This window comes from Lacerta agilis, chromosome 7, assembly GCF_009819535.1.
Source record: "Lacerta agilis isolate rLacAgi1 chromosome 7, rLacAgi1.pri, whole genome shotgun sequence".
In the NCBI taxonomy this organism is placed as follows: domain Eukaryota; kingdom Metazoa; phylum Chordata; class Lepidosauria; order Squamata; family Lacertidae; genus Lacerta; species Lacerta agilis.
Genome location: NC_046318.1, coordinates 8475650 through 8489975, shown reverse-complemented (window position 1 = coordinate 8489975; position 14326 = coordinate 8475650).

The window sequence follows — 14326 nt, the reverse complement described above, 5'->3', positions numbered from 1 at the left end:
TGCAATGACCGCTTTGGTTAAGCTGTCTCCCTGATATGACTTCTCCCAACCTTATAAAGCTTGGTGAGATGAAAAGCAAAGATATAGCACTCCTGGAGTTAATCTGAAGTGTGTGTGTGTGTGTGTGTGTTGGGTGGGGTGAAAATAGCTGGAAACGACTGTTTTCTTCTTACAGTTAATTGTTTTCACAGCCCTTCAGAACCTTGCAAAGAATCGTATCTGTTTACAGTTTCAGAGTCTCATTAGCTTCTCGTGCTAGGTTTACACTGGTGTAATCCCTTCATCACCTACCATGCCATCAGTCTAGATTTACATCAGTTTCATTTGAAATGGAACTGGATTAATTGAGATCAAAGCACTTGCAAGCAAGTGTGGAGGCAATTAGAAGTTTAAAGATCCAGAATGATTTGTGTTCTAGGGCCCACAAATAAATATTATTCTACAATATCAAATGATTTTTATGAGTATTATTGTCTGTGGTTGTTTTTTTTTAACTGAACTGAAAGCAGATGCAGAATAAACTATCCATTTCCCTTGTGCTCCTTTGAGGCTCTTGTGATTTAAAGTCCTTGGAATTTTCCTCAGGATTCTGATTTTCTTTATGTAACATGTGCTACCAAAGCAACAGCCTGAGCTGTTCTTCATTTGTATGGCATTTGCATTGTATAAGCCCTTTCCTCCCTAAATTTAGGATCTCCAATACATTATCTTATGCCTGGTTGGAAGCCCTGCTTCTTGGGGCCCAAGTAAGAATTATGGGACTGTCACCAAAAAGAGTGTTCCCATGTCTAGCACCCTCTAAAAAGTAGTAAGAAACTCATGTCACGACATCATCACATTGCACATCCAGCACCTCCGCTCCATTGGCTGCCATCTAGTGGGGCAGGGAAACACATGACATCATGATGACATCGTGTCAAAGTTTCACTATGATGCAGTATTGGTGAGAGAAAGGGGAAGTAGATCTTAGGGTGCTGTTTTCCGTTGCGGCCCGTTTTGTTTTTTGTTTTGTAACATCTAGTTCCACCCTCATTGTTTTATGCTGAAATGTAGGGAATCCTATTTTGGGAGATTTCCTTTGGCACAATGATCTCACGGCTATTTGTCTGGTGAAGTAATAACTGGCTTAAATCAACGCTCACGCTGAAAGACATTTGATTCACATTACATTGCCAGATGTTGTGAGACATTCTTTCCTAATTCTCAGCTATTGCTTCAGTCAAACAAGTAAACTAGCCATTAGTGCACACTTCAGAAATCAATAGAATTCCCTGTGTCCAACAACTATTTAGTAATTTGTGGGTATTGAGTGCTTGTCTATACATTCCTTGCGTTGAGTGGTCAATATGTTTATTTAATTCTTTGCAAGATCCCCAAGATCTATAACCTGCTCATCTCTCAAAAACATGGTGTTCAAGAGCTTTGGGCTGCTATAGAATGTTAGTCTTGTTTTCTCATTTATTATTATTATTATTATTATTATTATTATTATTATCAACAGATAGTGAAGAGATATCAATGTACAGACTTGACGGTATGGTATTGCTCTGTTATTAAAAATTCTTGGTCATCCTGAAAATATATAGCACATTCTAGCCAGTAGTAAGCACTTTAAGCCTTATTGATTTCAGGGGGAGATAACTAAGCACTTGCTTAATTTCTCCATTAGAATAAACAGGGCTTAAAAGTGCTTAACTCTGCCAGGATCTTGCCTGTTCTGTGTGCTGCTCAAAGCAGGCCTGTACAATCTGCATCCTACTCATAGCTGTCAACTTTTCCCTTTTCTTGCAAGGAATCCTATTAGGAATAAGGGAATTTCCCTTTAAAAAAGGGGAAAGTTGACAGCTATGATCCTACTACCAAGCTAAACACAAACCATCAGAAGTTGAAGAAACCACTTTTTGCTTCCTGCCAGGGGCTGCAAAAACAAGGGAGTTGTCTAGCACCAGCCAGATTTCGCCCACATCTGGTGAGCTGCGTTTTCTTTGTGGGTTACAAGTTACACAGGTCTGGCTCATAATCCTCATCACCAATTAACAGCTTACCATGATCAAAACAGAGATAAACAAACATTTATTGTAAGTTTAGAGCCTACTTTATAGTCCCGATAGGATACATATGGTTGTGTAACACACACACACACACACACACACACACAATTTGTGTGAATGATCATGCTAATACAACCAGTTTCTAAAACCAGAATATACGTCTAGAAAGCTTTTTGAATAATGAAAGGCTAACTCCTAAACCCAGAGAAGTACTGAGTGAGCCAAGCGGTTTTATTTAGGAAGGGCCCGTAGGAAGGTGTCAAAGTTAGGCAGGCTCTGTCCTTCACGGTCAACCACTTACCCAGAGCAGAGCCTTCCCCAATGACTTGAGCACACCAAGAGATTTGAAATTTGTACAAATCCCTGGATGCATTCTTCTACTGCATGTACACAAGAGTAGAAGATGACAGGGTCTTCTATAGGGAGCTGGCTTCACACACTTGGCCTGTTGGCAGACCAGCTTTGAGTTGCAAACGTGACGTGAAGGATGGCAACATCAACCCTGCTGTATGGGAATCCCTAGCAGATGATCACAGTACAGTATTTGGAGATAAGTCAGGTCATGCACCCATAGCAGTGACCAGAGGAAGAATGACCACTGGGAGAAGCGCAGAGAGAAGAAACACCATAGTGCACCTGTAGCAGCACAACGAGATGCCGTCATCTGTCCCACCTGCAATGAAACATGTCTCTCCTGTATCAGTCTCTACAGCCACAGCAGGTCCTGTAACTCTTCAGCAGTTTGACTTTTCCCCTGAAGGCACATTCTTCCATTGTCTCCTGAGACAGATGGATGCCAGCTACTGGGAACTGATTCACTTTGAGGCTCAGTTTAAAATGCCGGCATAAAGTTTTAAAGACATTTGAACAATCTGGGATGAGGTTACTTGATGGAGTGCCTTCACCCTCATGAGCCTGCTCAGGCCTTAAGATGGGCCAAAGAGGCCCTATATTGTAATATTTAGCTCATCATTTCAAAATTTAGGTGTCAAAGGTCTTTAAAGTCTGGTACTCTCTTCCAAAGAAATAATGCCTTGCTCCATCCCTGTTTGCAGCAGACTTTGAAGACCTTTGACAACTAAATTTTGAAACGATAAGGTAAATATTACAATTTAAAATGGAGAGAGGTGGCAGTTTAAAATTCTGCCATCGCACTCTCTTTTTTTTAAAAAAAAAATTGTATTTATTTGTTTTTTTAAAAGATATTGCATTGGATTTTCTATATTGCAAATATTAGCGTAGAACAAAAAATGCACTCAATACAAATATAAATTATTATTTTTTATTGGTCTGGCTTTAAGTTGATTAACACAGGCGTAGTAAGTTTAATTGCTTTTAGTGATTGGTTTTAATTGTAAGCTTCTCTTGAGAGAGAAAAAATTGTTTTAAAAGGGCAGCACATAAGCTCCTAAGTAATAGACACACCTTGTTGCAACAACTCAAACTCTCCCCAGACCCAGTTCAAGTGTCCACTTTGCACAGAGCAGAACAGCACCATTAAAACTCAGAAATTCAGCCTAGTGTCTCAACGAAAAGTGGATGGAGCCAAGCGTATATAAGAGATGTGAAATATGAATAAACAGAGACAGCCATGACTCTCCTCCTCTGTTAAAATAAAATAAAAGCTGTTTTTTTAAAAAGAAAAAGAAAAAAGAAATCTGTTTATTTTGTTGTTATGTTAAGTAACAAAAGTGTAATGAGTGATTCACCTCCCATTACTACACCTGCTTGTACAGTTGAAATTAAAACCAAAACATTGCAAATCCTACTTCACAATGCCTTTCAGTGTTGAAGACTCTGCTTTTAAAGGGCCTCATTGTTTAGGAGGATTAGTCCTTTGCTTTTACTGGCTTCAAAGAAATGTGAATCTTCACTCACTTTTTCTATTGATCCCCTCCTTGATCAGATTAACTATGTTTTGGGTTCCTATTGAAAACCGGAGACAAACAGAAGCATTTTTGAAACACAAGTGTGTGTGTTTGTGTGTGTGTGGGAGAGAGAGAGAGAGAGAGAGAGAGAGAGAGAGAGAGAGAGAGAGAGGTTTGCTCCTCTCACGACTCTCTTCCACCTCTTGCAAATGTGCAAAGATGATGACGGAGATGTCAAAGCAGAACAAAAGAAATTGCAGCAAATTTTGTTATTTAAATAGTAACATTTCCGGCTAATTATTTCAATTACGAATCATCCTTTTCCACCCTATAATTAGGGTTTAGTCGACGCAAGTAACAATATAGCTCCTGTTTAGGCTGATGTAGATTTTTATAAAGGGTGCTGCTCTTGCCGATGCCCAGAGGGTTTTGGAAATGTGAGCATGGGATCCTTAATCCAGTTAAGGAAAAATACTTGGATTTAGATTGTTTCTCTATAAACCGGTACATGTGTGCATGCACACTCTCCCACTGATGCTTATGCGTGTGTGCATAATTGAACCTATCACAATAACAAGATGCATTTATTTGTTTCCTTACCTTTATATCCCACCTTTCTTTCTCCATGGAGCCCAAGGAGGCTCACAGCATAGCTTCAGCCTGGTGGTGGCCTATACAGCAGAATCATGGCCTCCTCTGAAGGCCACAGCACATGGGTAAGCTCTTATGAAGGAAGGCCCCATACAATCTTATCTCCTATTAGTTCAATAAGTTTTGGTTCTGTGCTCCATTAGTGCCTATGCTGGACTTGTCCATTTGATGGGGTATTTTTTTATGGGCCAGGGGTGACCAGTAGGGGTCAAATTCTGAGATTACAGCTTTGTCGTTTTAACAAAAGGTTCTAATTTTCCGCTGCTCTGTAGATATACTCGGGAGTAGGTAAGCTGATCAAATTCCCTAATGCTGCGCAACTACCCTGAACTCTTCACATGTGAACCTGGGTCCATTCTTAGTGACAACTGTGCCTTTAGCTTCTGGGTATGCTCTCTGTCTCCTGCATCTGGTAGACTTTCAACCACCCGGAATTTGGAGTAGTAAGAATGGACAACTTTCCTTTAAAGATCTCAACACCAATCTTCCCTCATGGTCGAGTGGGGAATTCTTGCAGCAGTATGGTCTCTTCCTGTTGATGGTTGCCATAAGAGAAGCAGGTCTCACACCGTTCCATAGATGCCCTCAGCTGTGACCTCATTCCAGGCCAATAGGCACACTCACTAGCCTGTCACAACCCCCACAGGTGAGGCATGAATCTTTTCAAAGACTCTCTTGCACAAAGAGGCTGCCATGGTATGGGTCTGGCCACAATATATGCGACCACCTTGGGCAATGAGTTCTTCTTTAAACTAAAAATCTGCTTCTTCTCCTACGGGCACTTGGTTTTCGTTTGCAGGCCATCCATCCAGAACAATTTGCTTGACCCATTGAAGCTGTGCATCCTGCTCTGTAGCCTCCTTGGTTTCCTATAGCTTGGTCGTTTTGAATGGGAGATTATGCAACACCTTGATTGTCCCGATCCCTTTGTACAGCTGGACCATCTAGTCCAGGGGTGGCCAACTCCCAAGAGACTGCGATCTACTCACAGAGTTAAAAACTGGCAGCGATCTACCCCCTTTTGGGGGGTTCGGGTCAAAGTTGTGGAGCTGTTTTAGGGAGGGAAGCCCTGTTTGGGGGGGGGGGTTTCAGGTCAAGATTGTTGAACTTTTTTTAGGGAGGAGGAAAGCCCCATGGGGGGATGTTTCAGGTCATAGTTCAATCCAATTTATTTATTGCATTAGCCCTATGGCCATAGCACATAGTAAAAGACCAGGCAGTAGCCTCACACGATTATGCAAAGAATACAACAGATACAGTTAAAACAATTGGAAGTAAAATCGTACTGTTTAAAACAAATAAAATAAAAAGCATGACGACAGTGTCCATGTTGGGAATATACATAAGACAAGGCTAAGGGAAGTTGGCCAAAAAGGTGGTCCTGAGTTTCAGGGCCTGTAATATGTAGATGGCCACTCCATGTGGAACCAAGGGGTTGGCATCCACCAGTAGATATTTCATGCGGTCATCGTCCCTGGCGATAGTCAGCGGGATTAGAGGGAGAAGCCTAGATCTTATTGAGGCATATAGTGGGCAGTAGAGGAAGAAGTGAATAAAGTCCTCTATCTTTCCATTATTGCATGGGCAGAGTCGAAGATCCAGAGGGGTATTGGAAAATACACCCTGTAAGAATGCTGTGGGGATGGCATGAAATCGAGCCAGTGTGAAGGCCCTTCTCAGCGTAGGATCCATCAGATCACTCAGATAGTGGGCCAGAGATCTAACTACCTTCACACGAGGGAACCACGTGGAGAGTCTGGCCGCATTAGATAGTTCTTGATCAAGGGCAGCATCCCTAGCAAGAATCCAGTCGCGAATTTTGTCCTTGACCCATGAGGATAGGGCGGCGAAGTCTGGAAGGGAGTAGCGGTGACAAATGGACTCCATGCCTCTTGACCAGGTGCTGCTGCTGGTGAAGGCTAAGAAGGCTTGTTTGGCTAGTAGAGAATTTGGAGTTTCAGCAAACTCCAGAGTTGTTGAGCTTTTTTTAGGGAGGGAAGCCCTGTTTTGGGGGGAGCCAAAGTTGTTGAGCTTCTTTGGGAGAAGCCTCTGATCTACCAGTGATCTGCCACAGAGATCCAGTGATCTAGAGGTAGATTACAATCTACCTGTTGGACATGCCTGATATCTGGGCTGGCTTTTTTTCTGACTACACGTGCATCAAGGAATGTTGCTTGTACTTCTAGACATTTTTGCCTGGTTTTGGAGGTCTCTGCAGCTCAAGCTATATCCGGGCATTTTGCCTAAAGCAAGATCACTCTCTCAAAGCAGGTGTTTGTGCAACTGGGGGTCTAGTATGCCATTCACAATTTTGTTCCTGATCACAGGATCTTCTAGCCCTCCAAATTTACACGTGCTCACTAAAGTTCACAGCACTGTCACTTAGCTATCTAATCCTTCTCTTTCCTGCTGATTTCTTATAAAGAATTTATCTCTCATTGCGTTTTGGATAACAGTAGGCCTATAAAGCTGCCAGCAGAGTGGTCAATGCTAAGAACTGGTGCTGAGCTTCAGGGCTAGTTCACAGTTTTCTACTTTGCTCCCCGATAAGGTAAAATAAAAAGTTTCACTTTCCCAATTTCTTTTTTCCTTAGGCATGACCAGACCCATATAGAGTTCAAACTTCTGCTTCCAACAGGTCAATTCCTGAGCCAACATCTTAGCTGCAAAATCTGCACCCACTCACTCTAGAGACATCAGTAGCCTACATGTGGCATATTTGTGAGTTGCAAAAATCTCTCCAGAACGGCTGCCACCAGTTTTCATCAAGACAGGATATTTTTTGAGTTCTGTATGGGGTCACACACCACTGTTTTCTCAAAAACCGGCTCATGCACACTTCCATTTGTGCCTAGATTTGTAGATACCGGTAAGTGTAGATAAGATTTGTAGATAAGTGGCTTTCCTTTTCCTGCCACCACTTTCCCTGAGGAAACCCGCTGAATCGGAACATATATGAATCTGCTGAAAGTCCAATAGTTGTTCTGATTCAGTGGTAAACAGTGGGTTTTCCTGGGGCGGAACAGTGGGACCAAAAAGGGAAAATGAAATTCTGTTTGGACCCATGCCTACAAAATACAGACCTGTGCCTAGAAATCGTGGCACAAAGAGAAGAGTGGATGACCCCTCAGTTGTATTACTTGTAATACGGGGGCAGTGAGAGGCTGATCGCCGAAGAATTGATGCTTTTGAATTCTGGTGCTGGAGGAGACTCTTGAGAGTCCCATGGACTGCAAGAAGATCAAACCTATCCATTCTCAAAGAAATCAGCCCTGAGTGCTCACTAGAAGGACAGATCCTGAAGTTGAGGCTCCAGTACTTTGGCCACCTCATGAGAAGAGAAGACTCCCTAGAAAAGACCCTGATGTTGGGAAAGATGGAGGGCACAAGGAGAAGGGGACGACAGAGGATGAGATGGTTGGACAGTGTTCTCGAAGCTACTAACATGAGTTTGGCCAAACTGCGAGAGGCAGTGAAGGATAGGCATGCCTGGCGTGCTCTGGTCCATGGGGTCACAAAGAGTCGGACACGACTGAACGACTGAACAACAACAACAAATACAGGGGCCTGCACAAGAATGTAGTGTGGAGTTCAGGAAACTCCAGGCCAGCCCCACTCTCTCTGTAGCTCAGTGGTAGAACATCTGCTTTGCATGCTGACGGTCCCAGGTTTGGTCCCCAGCATTTCCAAGTAGGGCTGGGATAGATTCCCTGTTGGAAACCCTGGCTATCCACAGCTAGTCAGTGGAGACAATATTGAAGCAGATGAACCAGTGGGTCTGACCAGGCCCTCTCAGGTGCCTGGGCATGGCTAAGCCACTTCTGGCTTTTGAAACCCCAAACCATAATAAATGCAGCCATTTAAAAATCGATGCCACGTGATAATAAAAATCAGGCGCGCACACACAAAAGACGAGTGGAGCATAATTTGAATATTTTTTATTTAACAAATGCTTTTCCTGCGCAAATCTTGAGGGTTAAATCTTGCTTTCATGCAATATCGCAGCTGATGTTAAGCAGACGATAAAATCTGTAGCAGTTAACAAAAAAAGGCTTTGTCTTTTACCAAATCACATCTCTTACTTGCTTACATTCGCAGCTCCAAATTGAAAGAGTGATCTGATGTGCTAGAAAAAAAAGTTGCAGAACTTTTAAAAAACAAAACAAAAACAAAACAAAACCCAAAAGGGGCCCCTTTTGCTTGAGGCGCTGGGCCAAACGCCCTCCTGCTCCACCCCTGTTTGGCCCTGGGTCTGACCCAAAGGCAACCTCTTGCATTCCATCTACCCACCCACTGGGCTGGTTTTGGATCTCCTTCACCCTTCCTTTAGCCACTTTTGACTTAAAAAATTATTTTGTCCTTCTGGAAGCCTTGGAGTTAGAATTGGGGCTTTCTACCTCACAGTAGAAATCCTCACACCAAATCAACCACATCAGTTCCTATTGAATTTAATGGGTATTATTCCCAAACAAATGGGATTAGGACTAAAGCCTCAGCAACCAATTCAAAATAAGGTGAACTTCTAGATTGTCCTGTGGCTTAATAAATAACACTAGATCAGATCCATAGCTGTCAACATTCCCTTTTTTTTGCGGGAAATTCCCCTATCAGGAATTTCCTTCCAAAAAATGGAAGGTTGACAGCTAGATCACGGTGAGGAAATTGTATTTTTATCATGAGCCACTGATGATAATGCAATCTTGAGGTAGCAATATGCTCTGAGGAAATCAGAAGACCTAAGGAAAGAGATTCCAGTTTTGTTTTTGTTTTGTTTTTTTTGTTTTTCCCCCTTCTGTGAGAGAATATCCCAGGGATGGGCCTGGATAACTTCTGGATTTCTGCAAGCTGAAGGCACCTTACCTGCAACTATGAGTAGAAGTCCTGAGGAATTCAGTGAACTTAACAACAAACAACATCAACATCTTCACCGTCGTGACAGGATTTCCAAAGACATTACATAGGGGAAAGTAAACTTCCTTTTGGGACTGCAAAACTAAATGGCTTTTCAGGCACATGACAGACCCTCATACAACAAGAAAAAAACCATGGCTGACAGACTTTGCTTGGCTTGGTGGATCAAAAGTTGTTCAGGCCTGCATTGGAACATGAAAATGGCATGTTTAAATATGATTCCTTTTTTTTTTTTTGCGACTTAATAACAGAAACGATCCCCTTCATGGATCACTGCCTTGTCGTGGCGAAGGGGCTTGAATTACTCAGGCAAGCTATGGACAGGTCAAGATGGACAGGTCATAGCGGAGAGTTTGGACCAAACGTGATCCACCTGGAGAAGGAACTGGCAAGCCGCTCCAGTATCCCTGCCAAGAAAACTCCATGGACAAAGACAACAGGCATATAAAAGATATGACGCTGGAAGATGAGCCCCTCAGGTCGGAAGGCGTCCAACTTGCTACTGGGGAAGAGCGGAGGACAAGTACAAGTAGATCCAGAGCTGATGAAGTGGCTGGGCCAAAGCCGAAAGGACGCTCAGTTGCGGATATGCCTGGAAGCGAAAGGAAAGTCCAATGCTGTAAAGAAAAGTATTGCATAGGAACCTGGAATGTAAGAACCATGAACCTTGGTAAGCTGGATGTGGTCAAAAATGAGATGGCAAGAATAAACATTGACATCCTAGGCATCAGTGAACTAAAATGGACGGGAATGGGCGAATTCAGTTCGGATGACTATCATATCTACTACTGTGGGCAGGAATCCCGTAAAAGAAATGGAGTGGCCCTCATAGTCAACAAAAGAGTGGCGAAAGCTGTACTGGGATGCAACTTCAAAAATGATAGAATGATCTCGATACGAATCCAAGGCAGTCCTTTTAACATCACAGTAATCCAAGTTTATGCACCAACTACCAGTGCTGAAGAAACCGAAATTGATCAATTCTATGAAGACTTACAACACCTTATAGAAATGACACCAAAGAAGGATGTTCTTCTCATTATAGGGGATTGGAATGCTAAAGTAGGAAGTCAAGAGATAAAAGGAACAACTGGCAAGTTTGGCCTTGGAGATCAAAATGAAGCAGGGCAAAGGCTAATAGAGTTCTGTCAAGAGAACAAGCTGGTCATCACAAACACTCTTTTCCAACAACACAAGAGACGACTCTACACATGGACATCACCAGATGGGCAACATCGAAATCAGATTGATTATATTCTCTGCAGCCAAAGATGGAGAAGCTCTATACACTCAGCAAAAACAAGACCTGGAGCTGACTGTGGCTCAGATCATCAGCTTCTTATAGCAAAATTCCAGCTTAAACTGAAGAAAGTAGGAAAAACCACTGGGCCAGTAAGATTCAATCTAAATCAAATTCCTTATGAATACACAGTTGAAGTGAAGAACAGGTTCAAGGATTTAGATTTGGTGGATAGAGTACCTGAAGAACTGTGGATGGAGGCTCGTAACATTATACAGGAGACAGCAACGAAAACCATCCCAATGAAAAAGAAATGCAAGAAAGCAAAGTGGCTGACCAATGAGGCCTTACAAATAGCGGGGGAGAGAAGACAAGCAAAATGCGAAGGAGATCGTGAAAGATACAGGAAATTGAATGCAGATTTCCAAAGAATAGCAAGGAGAGACAAGAGGGCCTTTCTAAACGAGCAATGCAAAGAAACAGAGGAAAATAACAGAATGGGAAAAACCAGAGATTTATTCAAGAAAATTGGAGATATGAAAGGAACATTTCGTACAAAGATTACCACAATTAAGGACAAAAGTGGAAAGGACCTAACAGAAGCAGAAGACATCAAGAAGAGGTGGCAAGAATACACAGAGGAATTATACCAGAAAGATATGGAGGTCTCATACACCCCAGGAAATGTGGTTGCTGACCTTGAGCCAGACATCCTGGAGAGTGAAGTCAAATGGGCCTTAGAAAGCCTTGCTAACAACAAGGCCAGTGGAAGTGATGATATTCCAGCTGAACTATTTAAAATTTTAAAAGAGGATGCTGTTAAGGTGCTGCACTCAATATGCCAGCAAGTTTGGAAAACTCAGCAGTGGCCAGAGGATTGGAGAAGATCAGTCTACATCCCAATCCCAAAGAAGGGCAGTGCCAAAGAATGCTCCAATTACCGCACAATTGCACTCATTTCACACGCTAGCAAGGTTATGCTTAAAATTCTACAAGGCAGGCTTAAGCAGTATGTGGACCGAGAACTCCCAGAAGTGCAAGCTGGATTTCGAAGGGGCAGAGGAACCAGAGACCAAATTGCAAACATGCGCTGGATTATGGAGAAAGCCAGAGAGTTCCAGAAAAACATCTACTTCTGCTTCATTGATTATGCAAAAGCATTTGACTGTGTCGACCACAGCAAACTATGGCAAGTTCTTAAAGAAATGGGAGTGCCGGATCACCTCATTTGCCTCCTGAGAAATCTCTATGTGGGACAAGAAGCTACAGTTAGAACTGGATATGGAACAACTGATTGGTTCAAAATTGGGAAAGGAGTACGACAAGGCTGTATATTGTCTCCCTGCTTATTTAACTTATATGCAGAATACATCATGCGAAAGGCTGGACTGGATGAATCCCCAACCGGAATTAAGATTGCCGGAAAAAATATCAACAACCTCAGATATGCTGATGATACTACCTTGATGGCAGAAAGTGAGGAAGAATTGAAGAACCTTTTAATGAGGGTGAAAGAAGAGAGCGCAAAATATGGTCTGAAGCTCAACATCAAAAAAACTAAGATCATGGCCACTGGTCCCATCACCTCCTGGCAAATAGAAGGGGAAGAAATGGAGGCAGTGAGAGATTTCACTTTCTTGGGTTCCATGATCACTGCAGATGGTGACAGCAGTCACGAAATCAGAAGACGCCTGCTTCTTGGGAGAAAAGCAATGACAAACCTAGACAGCATCTTAAAAAGCAAAGACATCACCTTGCCGACAAAAGTCCGTATAGTTAAAGCTATGGTTTTCCCAGTAGTAATGTACGGAAGTGAGAGCTGGACCATCAAGAAGGCTGATCGCCGTAGAATTGATGCTTTTGAATTATGGTGCTGGAGGAGACTCTTGAGAGTCCCGTGGACTGCAAGAAGATCAAACCTATCCATTCTCAAAGAAATCAGCCCTGAGTACTCACTAGAAGGACAGATCCTGAAGTTGAGGCTCCAGTACTTTGGCCACCTCATGAGAAGAGAAGAATCCCTAGAAAAGACCCTGATGTTGGGAAAGATGGAGGGCACAAGGAGAAGGGGACGACAGAGGATGAGATGGTTGGACAGTGTTCTTGAAGCTACTAACATGAGTTTGGCCAAACTGCGAGAGGCAGTGAAGGATAGGCGTGCCTGGCGTACTCTGGTCCATGGGGTCACGAAGAGTCGGACACGACTGAACGACTGAACAACAACAACAGAAACGATGTCTTTATAACTTGATTCTCTGCTAGGTCTTTCCAGCAAACTCCACTTGGCTTTTCCATTCTGACGTAATTTTTTCCATCTCCATTTCTCCGTGATCTGTGGAGGAAACGGGACCACACTGGAACAGCCCCATGTCTTAGACAGCACACATGTGCATCTCCTATCACTCATTTCCTCTCCTCTGCCTAGCAAATTACTAAAACGCCCCACATGGTGAAACATTAACTTTATGATTTGAAAAGGCTCATTTGGTTTAAACTACAACAGCTTTAGTGGCGGTGGTGATGTGAGGGGAGCACAGCTGCACTGCGATGTAATTAAGTCCCAGGCAAGCTGCTTTATATTTGACTGAAGAGGATTAGGAAGCAAACTTGCCATGGTGTTTGTTGCTTCAAGGCTGGGTTGCTGCAATGCACTCTTATGTGGGGCTTCCCTTGCACTTGATCTGGAGGCTGCAGTTAGTGCAGAATGCTGCGGCACGATTGCTGACAGACTGTCTCACCAGAGTGGGGCATGCAGGGGCGTAGCAAGGGGGGTGGGGGACAGGCCACCCCGGGTTGCATAATGAAGGGGGTGACAAATTATCAAGGAACAATATTTTTTTTAATGCCTGCTCTGAAGGTCTTATCTTACTATACTAGGGATTATATAGCTATATATGAAATTTCATGCATATCGGTTAATATCTTGACCCTCCTCCACCAAAATAGCTGTTCACTTGGCTGTTTTCCTATGTCGTGAAGGCTGAAATTTCAGTTCAGAGAACACTTACTGTTGTTCCCAACCCTAACCCTGTGGAAAGCCATCCTAATTAGAGTTTAATTTGATTTTGAGATGTTTTTAGGAGGTAATTTAATTATTGTTTGATTTTATACCAATGTTATGTATCTGATGTTAGCCACCCTGAGCCCGACTTCAGCCGGGGGGGAGGGCGGGATATAAATAAAAGTTTTTTATGATTATTACTTGTTATTATTCCTTTGTAAGAAAATATGAAATAACGTAAAACCATTTTTTTGGGGGGGGGAATCAATGGGGGAGTTGACAAGAAATTTTCCACATCAGGTACCACCTGACCTTCCCATGCCTCAGGGGGGGGGGACAAAAAAAATTTTTGCCCCCAGGTACCAATTTACCTTGCTACGCCCCTGGCTGCAGTTAGTGCAGAATGCTGCAGCACGATTGCTGACAGACTGTCTCACCAGAGTGGTGCATGCTGTAGTTATCTCCTGCTTGAACTACTGCAATGTGCTCTTTGAAGGTGACTCAGAAACTACAACTAATCCAGAATGCAACAGCTAGACTGGTGACTGGGAATGGCCGGCGAGACCATATAACACCGGTCCTGAAAGACCTACATGGGCTCCCG